At 34.0% G+C, this 18,758-nt stretch overlaps 1 pseudogene; it reads right to left on the bottom strand.

The window, feature by feature from the left end:
• Positions 1-17,821: 17,821 nt before the first annotated feature.
• LOC114617992 lies at positions 17,822-18,301 on the bottom strand (annotated as a pseudogene).
• Between the last annotated feature and the right edge of the window lie 457 nt (positions 18,302-18,758).

Here is an 18,758-nt window from a genome sequence, read left to right as displayed (position 1 = left end):
ACAAGTTATCTTGTTATGCAAGTACCTAGCTCAAAGTTACACTTTTAAACTCTATTTTAAGGTATCACTTTGCTTGACATTTGAAGAAGTTTGCATGCCTATATTCATTCACTACAGCATCACATATAGGATATAAGAAAATCATTTGCGTTTTCACCAAAAAGAAAATTAATTTCAAAACGATAGTTGCTAGGCTACGTGTCTGCTTCACTGCTGTGGTGCCCCAGCACTGGTGCCACTCAGGGGAGGCAGTCCCAGTCTGAGTCTCCTGGGTGAGAAAGAGTGGAGTCCAAGACGGTTGTAGTGGTTACTAGTCTTCTGTGTGTCCAGGTACATCTGGGGTACTACTGGGAGTTGAGAATGTGGTCCGTGGGTCCATCCTTCCTCTCAGAACATCTACATGCCAGGCAGCAAGGAGGTGAACCCTGTACCAGAGAAGAATCTGGCTTGTTTTCCAGTGAGTGACAAGAATCCACAGGGCTGGAAGAGAGAAGGTCTTCTTCTCCAGGAGATTTAATTGCAGTTCGTTGATGAATGTAGTGAGTTCCTTGATGAAAGAGGTGGTCCTTTTTTGTCCAAACCGGTTTATTTAATAATGGGTATGAATGAATACACTTTACTCAGAAGGATACAGGAATTCAATAACAATTTAGGGAAGAAATGCCCAGGAAGGGGAAGCTCACTGGCTAAACGTTGTGGGTCTGTCTAGGACCTCATTAGCATGGAGAACTCCAGGTTTTAATGCTACATGAGCAGTCAGTTATAGACTCTCAGAGGGGTGTTACAGTTATGTGTTCTAGATCAGCCTTTCTCAATTTCGAGATTCCCTGAGTTTTGAGCCTGCTCAAACTTACTGGTTGTTCTATCTGGTGGCACAGTCCACTTGCCCCATAGATAATGTTTTTTAAGTGGAGCAATTTCACAACAACCCTGTAGACAGTTACCTCAGTGACAGTTACCCCAGACTGGATGGGGAAATTGAATGATTGTTTTCAAGAGAAGCATAGAAGTACTTAATGAACAAATGATCAGAAAGTAGAACAAAGAAAATACATTTTAAAATGTATTTTAAAGTAGAATACCATTTGTATATATCTGGAAGGCTGTGTTTAATATATATATTTAAAGTATACAAATCCAAGAGAAAATCCAGCTAAATGAAATTCACTGAGGCCGTAAGAAAACAGATCTCAATACACAATGCATAATGAACCATGAAGATTAGATCAATTTTCACAGTTAAATACACTAAGAATTTTAAGATGCCCCTTCTGCCCCTTTCTTTCAGCTGAGGCACACTACTATCCAGTCTGCTCCCCTGAAGACACCATATCCTGAGCTATCACTGAAGATCCTCTGCACTCAGAGTAGTTTGTAAGAACCCCTGCATCCCTGAAGTTACAGAGGTGCCACTGGGAGCCTAGTGAACTTGGGAGTCAACATCCTCAGCAATACCACTTTTGGGAATATACCCAAAAGGTGCCACACCATGCCACAAGGGCATGTATTCCACTATGTTCATAGTGGCCTTGTTTGTGCTAGCCAGAAGTTGGAAACAACCGAGAGGATGTCCAACGTCAGAAGAATGGACACAGAATATGTGGTTCATTCACACACTGGAATACTACTCAGTTGTTAAGAATGAGGACATCCCAAATTTTGCAGGCAAATGGATGGAACTAGAAAATATCATCATGAGTAAGGTAATTCAGACCCAAAAGGACATGCATGGTATGTACTGGCATGTACTCACTGATAAGTGAATATTGCCCCTCCCCCCCAAAAAAAGAATGGTATTATTGGGTCTTCAGGTAGATCTATTTCTAATTTTCTCAGGAACCTCCAGAATGATTTCCAGAGTGGTAGTACCAGTTTCCAATCTCACCAGCAATGGAGGAATGTTCCTCATTCTCCACATCCTCAGCAACATGTGTTGTCACCTGATGTTTTAATCTTAGCCCTTCAGATTGGTGTAAGGTAAAATCTCAGGTTCATTTTGATTTGCATTTCTCTGATCATTAAGGATTTTGAACACTTCTTTAGGTGCTTCTAGCTATTTCAGATTCCTCTGTTTGAAGTCTCAGTTTACTTCTATACCCCATTTTTTCTATTGGGTTGTTTGAGTTTTTGGTGGTTACCTTCTTGAGTACTTTATATACTTTAGATATTAACCCTCTATCAGATGTGGGGTTCATGAATTTTTTCCAATCTTTAGGCTGCCAACTTGTCTTATTGACTATGTCCTTCACCTTAAAGATACTTTCCCGCTTCATGAAGTCTCATTTATCAATTATTGATCATAGAACATGACCCATTGGAATAATGTTTAGGAAATTTCCCCCTATGCCAGTGAGTTCAAGGTTCTTTCCCACATTCTTTTCTATTTGGTTCAGTGTATCTGGTTTTATGCTGAGGTCTTTGATCCACTTGAACTTGAACTTTGTGCAAGGTGACAAATATGGGTCTATTTTCATTTATCTACATACATACAGACAGTTATTCCAGCACCATTTATTGAAGATGGTTTCTTTTTTCCATTGTATATTTTTGGCATTTTGTATGTCTGTGGACATGATTCAACAGTCAAGAACACTGGTTTCTGTTCTAGAATATGTATTATTTCAATTCAAACTCCTACATCTTAGTTCACAAGAATCTTTAACCCTAGCCCCTGGGGAGCTAACACCATCTTTTGGTCTTGCAGAAAGAAAACAAAACAAAATAAAACAAAAAACTATGCATTTACAAATTTGAATATATTGATCACCATTTTCCACATATGAATTTTTGCCTGAATCTATATATGTTCACTACATACATGAATTTTTTTTTTTTGGATTCCAGAAAAGCGAATAAGAAACCCTAGCATTAGAGTTGCGAGCAGTTGTGAACCCCAATGTAGTTGCTGCGAACTGAACTCTGGATTTCCAGGGAAGGGCAGAAATAGCCCTTAATCACATTGAGACATCTATATAGTCGCAAATTTAACTGAATTTTAAATGGCTCTTGTAACCATCAAAAGTGACGTCAGGTCAGTTATTTACATTGTTTTAGCACATTCATAATTGTTTCAACTAGTAAATGGAATTCACAGTCCAGTTGAACCTTATGAGGCTGTGCCATTTAATTTTCTATTTTAGTAACTTCTTTTCACTTTTCTCACTATGTTGTCTTCTATTAACATTTTAGTGTACATTTTAGATACATTAATCTTCAAAATATATGATAATGTCAGACATGTGACAGCCCTTGTTTCACTCTGAATTTTTATTTTGAACCTAAACTTGTAGTTGAGTTTTGAAACATTAGTAATCAAAAGCATTCTATCAATGCATCTATCTTCAAAAATTTAAACAACTATTTTAAAATGTATTCTATGTACACAGAGAATTACAGCCGTCCACTCTGCTGTATGCATAGATGTAATTTGAGTCTAACTTACTTTTACACAGAATCAAGAAGTTTTATTTCCTCTTTCTTGCTACACTTCTTTGCACAATCAATACGTTATATAAAGCTGTTCACAATGGCTTGAAGGGAATGCTGTGGAATGAACTGTGGGTGTTCCTGTGGCTTCCCATTTATTCAAACAAAAAAGCCACAGGGTCATGGTACATGTGGTGTGAGACCACTGATGCTCTCTGGGAAAGGTACAGAAGGTCAGGAGACAGCATGGGTCTTTTTGTTGTTGTTAAAGGAGTGCTAGATGAAGTCTGTAATTTAGCAAGGAGACAGCTACAAATGCTCAAAGAGATTTTCTTTGTGGAACAAAATGTGGAGAACAACAAGCTATAATGACTGGAATCCAGGAAATGTTATCTATAGCCATTGAGTTAAAAGCAATTGACTGTTTACATTCAGGATGTTCTTCTGTTCTAGTTTAAAAGTTTGAGTATTCATTTTCCAGTTTAACTCACTAAAAGTTCGTTTGAGAAACACCATATTACTGCTTTATAGTTAATAACAATTTGCAGTTAAAAACACAAATCAAATCCAGGAAAGGAAGTTACTTTTCCCAGTTGACAATTTTTGCTAGAACCATTAAAACCCAGCTTTTTATCTTTCTAAAATAATTGCTTCTCATTCCTTAATTCAGAGTCTATTATGGTAACTGTAAAACTGATTCAGTGATCAAAATGCATAATTTCTATCATTATGATTTAAATGTGAATCATCTACTCAGACTCATGCATTGAAGACATGACTATCAGTGAAGACAAGCTCAAAGATTAGGTTTAGGAAAACAATCAGATTATGAGGGCACTGACATCATCTACTGACAAAGCCATGAGTATGTTCTTAGGCAGTTTAGAAGTGCAAACTATTTGGAATATGTAGGCTAATATCTTTTTGTTTGTTTGCTTGTTTGTTTGGAGCTACAACACTTTATCATAAGGTTGAAGCTGGCTACAAAATGTAATCTTGCCTCAGAAACAAAAGAAACAAACAACAATATGTAACATTGTAACATTAAGCAAATTGTAACTAACTTTAAGTCAATATGCAAGTTTGCTGCTGATTTTCTGATGCAGTTGATTTGTTCATATCTCCTTGCATGCTGCATTTCTGGTTTAGCAAATTTATGTACTTTATCTTCAGCCTGTCCTTGCTAGTTGTTCCAGAACAGATCTGTTCATATGATTATTTTTCACTCTACTAATTGCACAAACCACATCCTGAGAATTAGCTACGTGTCTAATGTTTTAGTTCCTCTTTCTCACAAGTCTTTGTGACAGTTACTTTTTTCTTTTTATGTATGAGAGCAAAACTCTAAAATGTTAAGGTGCATCTTGACTCAAATTTTAACAAATATGTGGTTCAGATATCTAAATTTGTTCCAGATTCTAAACCTGATCCTTGGTAAGTGATTTGCATTCATCAACTAGCACTCTGAAGTTTGTCACCTTCTGTCTAGCCTTCCTAATCACATCCTGGACCTTGATTTGGGTCATAAACCTTAAATTCAATCTAAAGAAGTCAGTCAATTTGCACTTGTGTGTATTGTCACATTTCCAAGGGCCTGTTTAAAGGATAATTTTAATCTATCCTAAGTGCAGTTTGCTTAGCACAACACATTGATTCACACCTTTGAATAAAATTCTTATCCTTAGAAAATATCAAAAACTCATTTGAAGTACATGACAATGGCGTATCCTCTCAATTATTTTGTATTAATATTATCTGGAAATGTGTAAAAAGTCATTATGTTTGCTAGTGTCTGATTTTTAAACAGTCTCGTAACTACCTTTATAAAAGAAGAATTTTGGAAATATCCTGCAGCAACAGCAGTGAAAATGTCAATGTTATCATGTGACACCACCACCCTTTAATGGGAATCAAGAGCAACAGTGATCAAACTGTTCTGCTGAAAATGTATATTTATATCAGTTGGTCAAGTTGCACATCTTGGGATGTAATCACATGAGAACTTTCATCCTATGCTCAGGAACACATGATAAGGGAATTGAGATTTGGATGATGTCAGACTGATAAAGAAGACATGCCTATGAATAGCCACTGGCATGTATTAAGTCAACATTTCTTTCTTCTTACACCAGAAAACAAAGTAAATGTCAGCAACAGTTAAAATAATAAAATCACCCTCATATATAAAAATGATGCGAAAGTCATGGACTTCCTCCTGAATATATTCATAAATCAATGTATACTTTATGCCTGCCTGAGCTATGTTTTCTATTCTTTGTTTGATTTGAATGTAGTTCTGTTAAGAACAACTGGAATATGTTGGGATCTTTACAGGAAACGTAAGCCATGGTTTGCTTCATATAATGCAACTATGAATTGGTTTTGCCATTTATTCTGAGAAGCAGCTGATGAACAAGTGCACAGCAGAAAATAAACCATGGTCATTGCTAGTATTGCAAATGTTTAACCATTATGTCATCTTGAAGCAAAGATATTCATTCTATCATGAAGCATACTGCATGGAAAGACAACAGGAAAATAACTGCTTTTACATAAGAATTATTACTGGATTGTGTGTATTATATTGAAAATACCCATCTTCAAAATGTAATATTACTTTAAAATATAAAATAATGAAGACTATCAAAACATTTTTGAGTACCCTGCTCATATAAAGGCCAGCTAAAGTTGGCTTCAGTTTGTTAGAGTGAAGGTAAAAGCTTAGATCTGATACACAGTTAGACCTGCCTCAGAAAAAAATATAGCAAATGTTCTGCTCTATATGTCAACAAGAAATAGTAGAATAACAGTTAAAGAAGACAATGGCTCCTAAAATATTGAAGGACTCTGAAAGGAGAACTTCTCTCCAAAATTCTGTTTAATGTTATCATTACTTGTGAGGTGTACTTTATTCTAATTATGAAAAGTCTTGAAGAGCACTTTATTTTTCCCTATCTAGAAAGCTTTTGACAATTTGTGATTTCTTTCCTGAATCTTAGCAAAAGATTCACAGAGGGTATCATTTGTCATAATAAAGACAGTATAGAAAAAAGAAGGAAAATATGCTGATAATAATTTTGTACCCTGTTAAATACACAGCAAACCAGAGAACCTGAACAAAGGTACATTTATCACTGATAGATTCAATTATTTGAAAGTGACACCAAAAGTTATTTATATATATTAAATTTCATTGTATCTGTTTTTGGAGATTGAATCCAGGGCTACACATAGTATGTCATGTGATTTGCTGTGAATTTATACTAATTACATGAAGAATTTTGTGTTATGGAAAAACATACTCAAAGCACTGAAAAGAATCTATGTTTAATCAGACATTTGTAAAAAATAATGGGGCAGGGGATAGATTGTTTTAATGTAAGATAAAGTTCAATGAATAGAAATCACATAAATACCCAAAATACAATTAAAGAAAATACACAGTTCTTTAATAAGAATTGGACAGGGCAGCTGAATGATAATAAACCTGTAGCTATCACACTGCAGAAAAATTATCTTCAAATCAATCAAAGACCTCAACTTAAAGTCTGAAACTTATAGAAGAAATAAAAAGGCAATAACCTTCAAGATGTTGGTGTGGAAAAGGTCTTTCTGAAAATGATTCAATCTTCTCACAGACGTGGGTCAATAATTGACAAAAGGACCCTCATAAAACTAAAAAGCTAATGCAGAACAATTAAGCCTTTAAGTGAGGATGAGCCCCACAAATTGGGTGAATCATAATCAGCTATACATATGTTAGAGGATTATTACCCATAACATGCAAAAGATTTAAAAGCACAAAGAAACAAGAAAACAAATAAATCACTTTTAATTGACAATTGGCTGATTGAAGTTAAGGCCAACTTAAGGGTAGCAACTGTTTATGGTAATTAAGGTAATTGATCTCAAAGATAAGTATCACTGACATTTTCCTAAATCTTAATAATTCTCAACTCAATTCTGAACACTTATCTCGGTATGCACATGTTGATGCATCTTTTACTCTTTATCAGAAATTATTATTATCATTGGAGCAGAAAAATACCGTGACGGAAAGTTATTGGTTGAAATGCAGAGTGCAATTGGGCATGGAGAATCCAAACCTGACTGATCTACCTACAACACAATCCTACACATAAGACTCCAGATAGTTATGGAAGAGGAAGCTGGGTTTGTAAGAGACAATGAAACAAGTAATCTTCTGGGAGACTGTGTCTTCTGCATGTGACAGAGAAGTGACACCTGCAAAATTTCAGTAATATTGCTGCCTACACAAGTTCTGAATAATGACAGCACTAGTTGAAATGTCAAGCTGGATAGAAAAAATTCGCATGAACTCCACACCAGGCAAAGACCTACAGGTTATGAATGTATTAATGACTGATAAAAGAGAACTTGTCTTCTCCAGGAATAGAATATGGCAGTGGTTATGAAATATAAGGTGGTTGGTTGTAAATATATAAATCAGCAACATTAATTAATAGACTGGATAATTTCCAAACATAAATAATCATAAATGTTCTCATTTTTAAAGGGAGAGCTAAATGAAAATTATAGAACACAGATCACATTTCCATCACCAAAATCAAACTTCTGAATTTACGTTACAAATTGATCATTTGTATTACTTCTCTTTTGTGAATGAATGATACTTTTGCACACTGACCTGCCTTTGTATATAGACAGGTGACAACTGAATGTGAACACTAAGCAGCAGAGAATTTATCCTGTGGAAGGATGAAAGGGTATAAAGTAACACTAGAAAGAGATTTAAAGACATTTTGAGAGTAATAATAATCAGCAGAAAGTAATATATATCTAGAACTGCACAGCTATTTCTGTTAGGTCAATGATGATTTATTTTACCAAATAGTGTGATATTAATTTTTATAAAGCAGCCTCCATCATAATAAATAACTTCTTGAGACCCTCCATTTGGAAGTTTCTGTTAAGCTGACAGATTTCTCTGTCAATGACAGCTCATTTCTCTAAGATCAACAGCTCATAAAAAAGAGCATATTCTTCTCCCTGCACCATCAGGTGGAGAAGTGAGATGCCAAGACCAGCAGACAGTTCTACACCCTTCAGCACACTTTTCCAAAGTTTGAGAGATAATGAGATATATCCCATAAAGTCATTTTCAAACTATCTGATTTGTGCACCAAGCATATGAATGCTAGAACATATTACAGAAGCACCTCATTTGGAAAGTGTTTTACTTGTTTTATCCTTGTGTAGCATTTAAAGAATGTTTTACTATGTAAAATATTAACAACATTACATTAAGAATCGCCTTCGCAAGATTAGAATCACCACAGCCCTTCTATATGTAGAGAAGGGAGCAGATGTCAGAGGCATCCCTGATTACACACTGAAGACCTAAAATCAGCCATAGGCCTAAAATCAGCAATAGGCCTGTCATACATGTATACTAACACCAAGTCTTGGGTCTCAGTGGAAAAACATTGAAACAGATGGCTATAAGCTATTGTAAACAGGCAGCTTTTGTGGAAACTTACCAGCCTGAGTAGTCATAGACCTTGTAAATAGGTAGCCTTGGCAGATAATACCAACTTAGATAAGGACAAGTAAATCATAGGCAGAGTGATAGTGACCTGTCCCCTGAACCTTCACCCAGCCGATACCGTGTTCTGAAAGATATCTGTATTCCCCCTGAACACTCACACTCCAGTGTCATCCCCTTCCCCTCATCCTGCCTTTTCATGTTTATAACCCCTGTGTGAGTGAGTATAAGTTACGATTTGAAAAAAATAAATAAATTATATAAAAAAGAATAATTCTTACATAAGTTCTCTTTAATTCTTAAATTTCTCTAAAGTTTATAAAAATTTCAGTTGATGACTATTAACAAACTAATTATGAGATACTACTTTAAATGATACTTTTTTGAAAAATATTAATATTACAATTACAATTAGAACCCAAGTGTCTTGCTAACATCATGTTACCACTAGAAACTGTTCTCTCTCTCCCTCTCTCTCTCTCTCTCTCTCTCTCTCTCTCTCTCTTTGCTCTTTAACTTCAGTAATTCTGTAGTTTGCTCTTGAATTTTTGAAGGTCAGGATTACTTATGATAGGAATCCCTAAGAAGATGCCCAGGACACCTCTTTTATTCCTTTGTCAATAGGTCTTGCAAGCAGCATTTCTCTATATTGAATACCTCCAAGAGCAAACAAATTAAAAATTGTCTTTTTGAGAAACCAAACTGAGCTTGATCCTTACCCAAAAACTGTGTTCTGAACGCTTTGAAACATACCTCATTCTTTGATAATTCACGAAATAGCTAGTCCAGAATTCTGAGCTTTTATATGGTAACGTGTGCTCCATGTCTGCTTCCCAGATTCATGAATAGGGCCATGACTTATGAGTCTCTGAAGATGTGCATATTACACACTAAAATAATCATGAAATTTTTTCTTTGGAAAATATTATTTAGTTTAAATTTGTTGAATAATAATATCATTTATGAGCAATCATCAGTTTAGATACAGTGTTGAATTATAGTTATCAATGAACAATGTTTCCATTAAAGGGATCATTAACACAGTCCATCATTTTATATAATTGAGGGCTATGAATAATGACATGGAAATTAAGACTGAAGGAAAGATAACTAAAGACTACTAACTTCTCAATCTATGGGACACATTGTGATAAAGTTCAGATTTTAGTTTTGCTATTGTAACCAAAATTTATTTTATGTTTGGTCAGATAGGAACCTGCGTTGGGTGTATGTCATGGGCATGTGTGCCCACAGAGGTGAGGCTCCATGGATTGCCTTGAGCCATCTGATGTGGGTGCTGCAAATCAACAGGGATTCTCTGGAAGAGTCATTAATTTAACTTCTCAACTTCTCCAAACCAGTTTGATACTGTTATAAATGAAATGGATGAACTCAAAATAATCTTTATAAACAATTAACAAAATACCTTTATAACATATTTGAATAATGGATTGAAGTTAAAATATGTTTCTATTTCATTTTTTCTACATTTTAGATTTTTCTCTTATTCTGACTGTAGTTTCTCCTTCCTCCCCTCTTCCCAGCTCCTTCTCTACCTCCCCTTTACCCTAGACCTATTCCCAGTTCATTTCCCTCCAGAAATAATGGGAAAATGTTTTTCTTAATAAGAAAAAATTTATAAAGGCATAGTAATTACAAAATATTATCTGTATATTCATCTATGTTTATACTTTTATGAAATACACTAATATTAACTTATCTTGGAAATTTTGAAGCATGGTCCAGTCATGCAGCTCAGGTTGACTTTGTACTACATTTTTGTATCACTTTTCTTGTCACTGAGAGCAGAGAGTATATGAATTTTTGATCTGCATGTACAGCTTAATATTAATTCTAAAATGCATATGTAATATACAAATCCCAGAGTTATATACCATCCAAGTATCCATAGAAAGTATCCTGGGAAAATTAATTTCTTTGAAGGAAATGATCAAATATAGAATAAACCTTTTTTAAAATAATGTAAATAATTAGTATGAGCAGTGAAACTTGAATTTCTATTATTTCTGATGTGGTTGGCTGAAATTTGCCTAAGTTCATTAAATAAAGCTCAAGCCCCCATAACTCTGACTGTGATTATACCATACACTGAGGGAGGTGAGTTGAAATAAAGAAACTTAGCAGCAAAACTAGTTATTGCAGAAGACAATTGTTTACTCAGAAAGAGAGTCTGCCTTCTCAGAGGGAAGATATTTGGAAAGGCATCATCAGGGTAGCCACCTGCAAGTCAAAGAAAAAAAGATGAAAGAGAACAACAAAAGTAAAAAGCTTAAAGAGCCATTTAGTAGGAGTAATTTATTGATGTACTCCTACCACATTATATCTAGGTTTTGACTAAGAAGTCTTTGTAATGTGTTAAGTAATTAAAAGTTTTAAATAAATACAGGTGATTACTTAGTAAAACCATTGACTGAATTAGTTCACCTGAAAATATTATATCCCTCTATAAATTGGATTTTCAAGTTGAGAAATGTCCTGTGGCCTCTTGAAAAACAAAGTTGTTTGATTCATTTGCAATTCACATATCAATTGGCTCATCAATTTATTTATGCTCTGTTATATATGGATTGTTAAAAATATTTATACATGAGATACATGCCTTCTATATTTCATCACTATATTTGTTCATTTAAATTGTCATTTACAATTTTAGAATATCTCAATAAAGTTGTTCCAAACTGGTTAAATAAAAGAAATAAAGTGTTCTCTTAGTCTGATCAACAAAAATTAGCAGTTGTAGTCCTCATGTATGAAGTCCTCAAAATAAAATTGTTTTTAAAATGTTCAAAATGCTATCTATTTATAAAGTTAACAATGACATTTAAAAGAACAAAAAGGATTTTCTAACATAAAATTCTGAGTTCATGTTGTTGTCTAAGATTAGATCATGAACCGTTTAGAATAATAACTACATTGTTGATTAATTCTGTTCATTGTTAGTGTTGCTTGTCTTTCAATTAGATATAAGTGCCTATTTCACAATTCTATTTATATTTGTGAATATCTGACATTAACAGAAATAAGGTAGTCATGACCCAAAACTGGCATCTGAGAGACTCATGACCCAGAGATTCTGTGAGTTGGATGACTTAGTCTATAATCTGATTATGCAAAAAATTATACTTGGTTCAGACTTATAATATGCAGTGCTCTAATATTTAACTTTTCCAGAATTTCCAATGGAAAATCCAACACTCAGATCTAAAAGCAAATAATGACATATTTTAATAGGTTTCATTTTGAAATTTGTAAATATGAAGCATGAAGAACAAAACAAGGTAGACATACAACTCATATAAATGTACCAATTAACATAGCTTTCCAACGCAGAGACTGGTTAATTCACAAATATTTGTACACTCAGTTACAGATACATAAAATTAAAGTACAAAACACTGGAAAGCTAAACTCTCTGCATTATGATTTACAGACCATATCTAACAGAAATATTCATAGAACAAGTGATTTAAAGAGTGGTAGACTTTTTGAAGACTTTTCTTATGAAGTGGTAGGAAGGATTGAAGTAAAGGAAATTTTCTTTTATGTTAATACCTTCAATGAACATATTAACTGTGAAGACATTCATTCTAAGAGAGTTTTGATTGGAAGACACCCTTCTGTGTTGATGCCTCATATTTCAATATTAAATAAACAAAGATTACTCAGAGTGTTTTTTTCTTCAGTACTCGTGATGTTAGTTGTTACAGAAGAGGCTGAGCTGGTAACACAGAGAAGAGGCAGCTGTTGTAACAGCACAGTGGTGGTAGCAATGACTGGAGAACAGGCTGGTTAGCAGAGCAGCAGAATGACCAAGCATCCACAGAGGAGTCAAATGGATAGGCAGCAGTGTGTGACAGGAAACAACATCAGGATGTACAATATCAGCAGGAGCCTTCCATTTAGAGAATATATATTTTTCTTATTAATTCAATAGTCTTTTATAGATTCATTCTAAAGCATGGTAAGTGATATTTTATTTATTAATTTTATTATAAGATAGCTTGCAAATAAATAAAAACATCACATATCTAAATTAACCAGAGCTAAATTCTGTAGAACTCACTGAATTTATTTATAGTTCAAATAGGCTGTGCTGCTTCCAATTAAAGTTTACACATTCAGTATCAAAAATATTGTATGCATTAACCACTACCAACCAAAACAAACATATCCAAAACCAACAAAAATAACAATAGCCACAACAGCAAACTCCTCCATGACAGACTCAGTAGTAAGAAAACATTTAGCTAACACAGTCTCAATGAATTTAAAATGAATAATTAACCTTAAAATGTAGCTTCTTTTTCAGCAGAGGATTGAAGTTTCAAATCACTAACAGATATCAAAATAGAAAATATATACATATATGGAAATCAAACTACATGTTGGAGATATTCAGGGAAGATATAAAGCAAATCAGAAAGTGTTTACACAAGACTGATAACAAGAGAACATCACCCTATTTTACTGTACACTGAAAAATCTTTCCTCACAGTTAAAGTTACAGTATTCGTATACATGAAAACAGCACCTTAAATCAAGAATGTAGAGTGTCCATTCCAGAATCAGAAAAAGAAGAGAAAATTAAAGTCAAAGCTGAAATGAGACAGAAAATAATATACTAGTAGACAAGATTGTAGATAAAGGAATGACCACTAATATATTGATAAAATTATTTATACAGACTTATAAACTTTTACATTGTTCTGAGTTCATTAATTTCTGACCTAATTTGTTTCATGGTTCCTCTCTCTCTCTCTCTCTCTCTCTCTCTCTCTCTCTCTCTCTCTCTCCCTCTCCCTCTCCCTCTCCCGCGCGCTCTCCCTCTCCCTCTCCCTCTCCCTCTCCCTCTCTCTCTCTCTCTCTCTCTTTCTCTTTCTCTCTCTCTTTTCATGGTCTGCTGGCAAGTTTATTATATAAACATTTTGGTTTCATCTCTCTCTTTTTAAACAATTATTCTTTGGTTTCTTTGATTCTGTAATTTTCATGGTTGGCTATTTAATTGCATAGAGTTCATTCCTTTCATTAGGGTTCTGTACTGACTACTTACAGTACTGACTACTTACAGTACTGTTTTGAATTGCAAACAATATATTACATTAACATACAACTCAGTATATTTTCTATGTTTTCATTTTGCCAGTAATTCCATAACTTTCTGGGCAAAACCAACCCTTTTTGTTCTTTATTTTGATCATGGAGTTGGACCTTTTAAGAGATTTTCTTTTGCCCCCAAATCTATGTCAATTTCTCTCCACAGAGATTGTGAAACACATTTCAGAAGGAAACTTCTTTCTTGGTTCTAGAGATTTTATGGTTTCTCTTCCAGTATGGTACTACTCATGCAGTGCCCTCCAGGGAAATTGTGAACCTCACTGAGAAGGGTTTTTCATTAATTATTCATCTAAGCCTATAGTACTTGATGAAACCTTAGAACCATTCAGTCCACAGTGATCCCCAGCTCTCATATAGAAAGTGTGTGTGTGTGTGTGTGTGTGTGTGTGTGTGTATGCAATCTTTTTCAAATATACATCTTTAGTTACCATCAACCCTAGAAACTGTTTTCTCCACATCTGGGGTTGCTAAATACTTTATAGTTCTAAGCCCCTAAGAGTTGGCTATCAGCTGTGACTCATAATATGTTAATTCAGTTACTAAATTCATTATTCTGGTGCAGTGACACACATTTACAATTCCAGTATTCAGGAGACTAGGGTGGATGGAGAGCTTCTTTGCAGACAGCCTAGAAAATATTCAGAGATGGTATTTCATTGTTTCTAAATTACTCTGTTCCAAGTTACTTCTAAATCCTTGGATATTTATGAATTGAGTATCATTTCCTTCAAATGTATACAGTGAGTGATTTCAGTACTTACGAAGCCCTGTTTCCAAACAAGTACTCTTCATAATTTATCCATATAACACCAGGTTTTCAGCAGACAGAAGAAGGAAGATCATGAGTTCAAGGCCAACTAGGCCTACAAAAAACAGTTAAGGGTTTCCTCAAAAATAATGAGAAAGACTTAGAACAAATGTTTTGAGAAGTAGTTAATCCTTCATACTTTAATTATTGATTTTACAGTGCTTTTTTTCAATGTATTTAATACATGATATTTCAAAATCAGTAAGTAAGTAAACAAATTATGATGTTACTACATATTGAACCATGTCTACATTCAGGGTTTTGATAGGATTCCTTCTTCTTGACTAAATTATGAATCATTTTTCATTCTCAAAATTAAAACTATCATATGTAATTTAAAATTGGCATTCTAATCTAAAATTGCAAAAGCATTCAAAACATACAGTAGAATCAAATTTCTATTTTATTGAACAAAAATTATTTTAAATGCATAACAAATTTCAATAAAAGTTTACAATGCATTCAAGAGTAACAAAGAAATAAATATTATGGGAACAATGACTAAAAGAGCAAAGACTATACCAAAAGCAACACAGTTTGAGTAGAGTTGATTTCAGTATCTTCTCTAAGAAATTTTAAATGTTTTGACTTCACTGAATTTTTAAAACATATTTAGCATAAACATGTTTACTATGCCACCTGATATATAACACATACAGATTAAGTCCATAAAATAGATGAGTATATGATCATATTTCCTGATGACAAACCAAAATTCTTAAAATGATTAGCAAAGTAATATAATACCTAAATTTTGTGTTGCTATAGCTTTTAAACTATAGCATCCATGTACAAAGACTTCCACCCTAATTCTCTCATTATGTACAAATGAAGTATACCAACTCAGGGCGCTAGAAATTACTATTAATAAATGGAAATTCATGAGATAAATTTTTTTTGTATGACATAAGACTCCCTCTTGGAAAAAACAACAAACTACAGAATGAAAATAGATTTTGACCTACTACACATCTGATGGGAGTTACCACATTCAGACTCAGTTAAACGAATATTCATAATTATGTATTCAAGGGTATGCATTCAGAACTGATTGGTCATTAGGAAATTAAGAATGTAAAATATCACTACACTGCTTACCATAGTGCCTGCACAAGGTTACACATTTTTCCATCTGGAACAAGCATTTTCCTTTCTCTGAATCCACATCAGCCTTTCCTTCCATTTTTCCTTAATCTTACATATTCTGAATGGAGCAAAACGAAAATTTCACAGCTGTTTTTATTAGCATTTCACACAATAGATGAATTCACATATATGAACTCACAGTGATTGTTATAGCATGGACAACACCTGTGAAAGATCAAATCAGAAGTATCTCAGCATGGAGTGGTAATAGGCACACCACTGCACTCCGAGCTAAGAAGCTCCTGGAAATTGATAGCTACTGAGAAGACAGTCAGTTTTCTTTGATTAGGAGCCCCTAATAGGTCAACCTTGATCCAGTGGATTATCACACACTGAAAAGTATATGAGTATCTCAAATTGGACTTGAATTAAAGTAGAAAGGAGCACACAATGTCTTATGGGTAAAGAATGATGTGATGGCCTGGAGAATTAGAGTTAATGTGATCAAATGCACTATATGAAATTATCAAAGCAGTAATAAAAATAAAAATGATAACAATGTTTTATATTTCATCATGCACCCATAAGCTATCAATTAATATTTTCCACTATGAGAAAACTGTAAATCATATGAATAATTGGATCATATTTCTGTCCATCTGTAGGTAGAAATTATTTCATTTCAATTGCTTGTGTAGGAAGCAAAAACCAAGAGAAAACGAGAAAATTATAAGAGTGAGCATTGTGAAATTTCTTATTCCAAAGGCTGATGTTTAAAATATCTCATAGTGCTTGAAATTATGTACAATAGCAAGTGATGTCATTGAATCATTTTACTTAGCCTCTGTATTGAAAGCTCTGTTGTAGTATCCTTGCTTTTTATGTGTGAGTCCTGTGTCTTCTCTCTAGCGCTGAAAGTAAGTTCTTTGTATTTTTAAACATCTAATGTGGTTTAGGAAAATCAGTTCAGGCTAAAAATATAATTAGAGCTCTAATTGCAGATCACACTAATAAAATACCATAGCTGACTGATGTAGAAAGTAATTGGAGAGAATATTAAAATGATCAACTTTCAACAAAGATATGAAGCGACACCTGGAAGTTATTAAAAAATAATTATGACCTGAGAAGAGTTGTGATTGCAACAGATTATTATTAGAAAGGATTGGGGTGGGGTAGAATTGCTCAGGGGCCAAGTACTTTCCTGGTATATGCAAGACTGTGAGTTGGATTAACAGTATTATATCATAAAGAAAAAACAGAAGAAAGTTATTTTACAATAATAAAATGAAAATATGAAAGGAAGCAAACCCAGAGCAAAGAAACTAGAATATTTATACCCAACAAACATAAATTGATGAAATTTTATATAATATATTTTACACTATTAACATATTAAAATGTTACAAAGAATGGTTTCAAATATTGTACACAGTAATAAAGAAAACAGAAGCTAAATTAAAAAATCTGCAATCTCAAATATGAACTAAGAGAAAGAATAAGTTTTACCAGGCCACAATGTTATTATAATTGATTTATAAATTAATATTCAATAGTTGAAAAGTTTTGAAAAACAATGGAATAACTATCTGAGCCATAGCTTATATTTTGACTTGAACCTTAAGTAATAATTCTTCAACATCCTTACCATATTGCTTTATTGACTGCATAGCAAGTTTTGCAGGAAATTAGAGACCTGTCATAAGTAAAATAAGATTGATATTATTTTACTTACAATAATTTTCAAACTACAATCACAATATTACAGAAAAAAACAGTCATATTTTTTTACTTTGCAAGTCCTTTATTTCCAGGTCCTTTATTTCTTTTTTTGTACATTAGGCCATGAATTCGTATGGAATGGGCTCCAGCAGCTCTGGCTCTTTCCTGTTGGTCCTTACAAAGTGTGCTTCTCTGGGTGGAACAGGCTGGCTCTTCAGCTGAACCCAGTTGCCCTTCTCTTTGGCTTCCTTTTTCTTCTGATCGTTCTCACCCGCTTCAAGAAGCTGTCTCTGCTCTTTGAGTGATTGATATGCCCAATCCCCACATTGATCTTCTTGGCCAGAATCTTGCCCTTAACTTTCTTTTTGACAATGATGCCCATAGCATGCTGGGTGACACTGTAGACACTTCCTGTTTTGCCATGGTAGCGCTTATGGGACATTTCTTTTTAAACAGTACCCATTTCCTTGATGTCTACAGCATCACCCTTCTTGTGGATTCGCATGTATGAGGTCAACGGAACAACTTCAATGTTTCCTAAAAAGTCTAGAAAATATATACTGAGTGCCTCTCCTCTTTCCCTTTGTGTTCGTCATTTTGGTGAGTTACTGGAAGATAGTTGCCACCAGAGATCCTTTTTATTTAACATTTGAATCACTATCCTCTAATGGCTGTTGAAATTCCTTGCTATTTTAACTGCATACTTCCTCTCCTGTAATACTTAGTTAAAATTTAAATTAATTATCAATAGGAAGCAGTTTGTCTTTGTTGAATTTATTATACTTAAACTCATAACAACATAGAGATCATATGAGAAAAACTCATGACAAAAGACATAGAAAAGTATTCTAAGGAAAGCAGTCATTAGCGTCTGCATCCATATCTAATACTGGAAAGTAAATGCAGGACAATCAGGAGTTTAAGGTCATCTCAGGCCCTGTCATTTGAGGCCACCATGGGCTACTTGAGACCTTATGTCAGAAAAACGAATATGCAGAAATTATAGGAAAGCATAAGAGATAATTTTTGTTTACTTTTAGATGTATTCCATCT

Source organism: Grammomys surdaster, unplaced genomic scaffold (assembly GCF_004785775.1).
Source record: "Grammomys surdaster isolate TR1022 unplaced genomic scaffold, NIH_TR_1.0 139, whole genome shotgun sequence".
Taxonomy (NCBI): domain Eukaryota; kingdom Metazoa; phylum Chordata; class Mammalia; order Rodentia; family Muridae; genus Grammomys; species Grammomys surdaster.
This window is presented reverse-complemented; position numbering and strand designations above follow the sequence as displayed.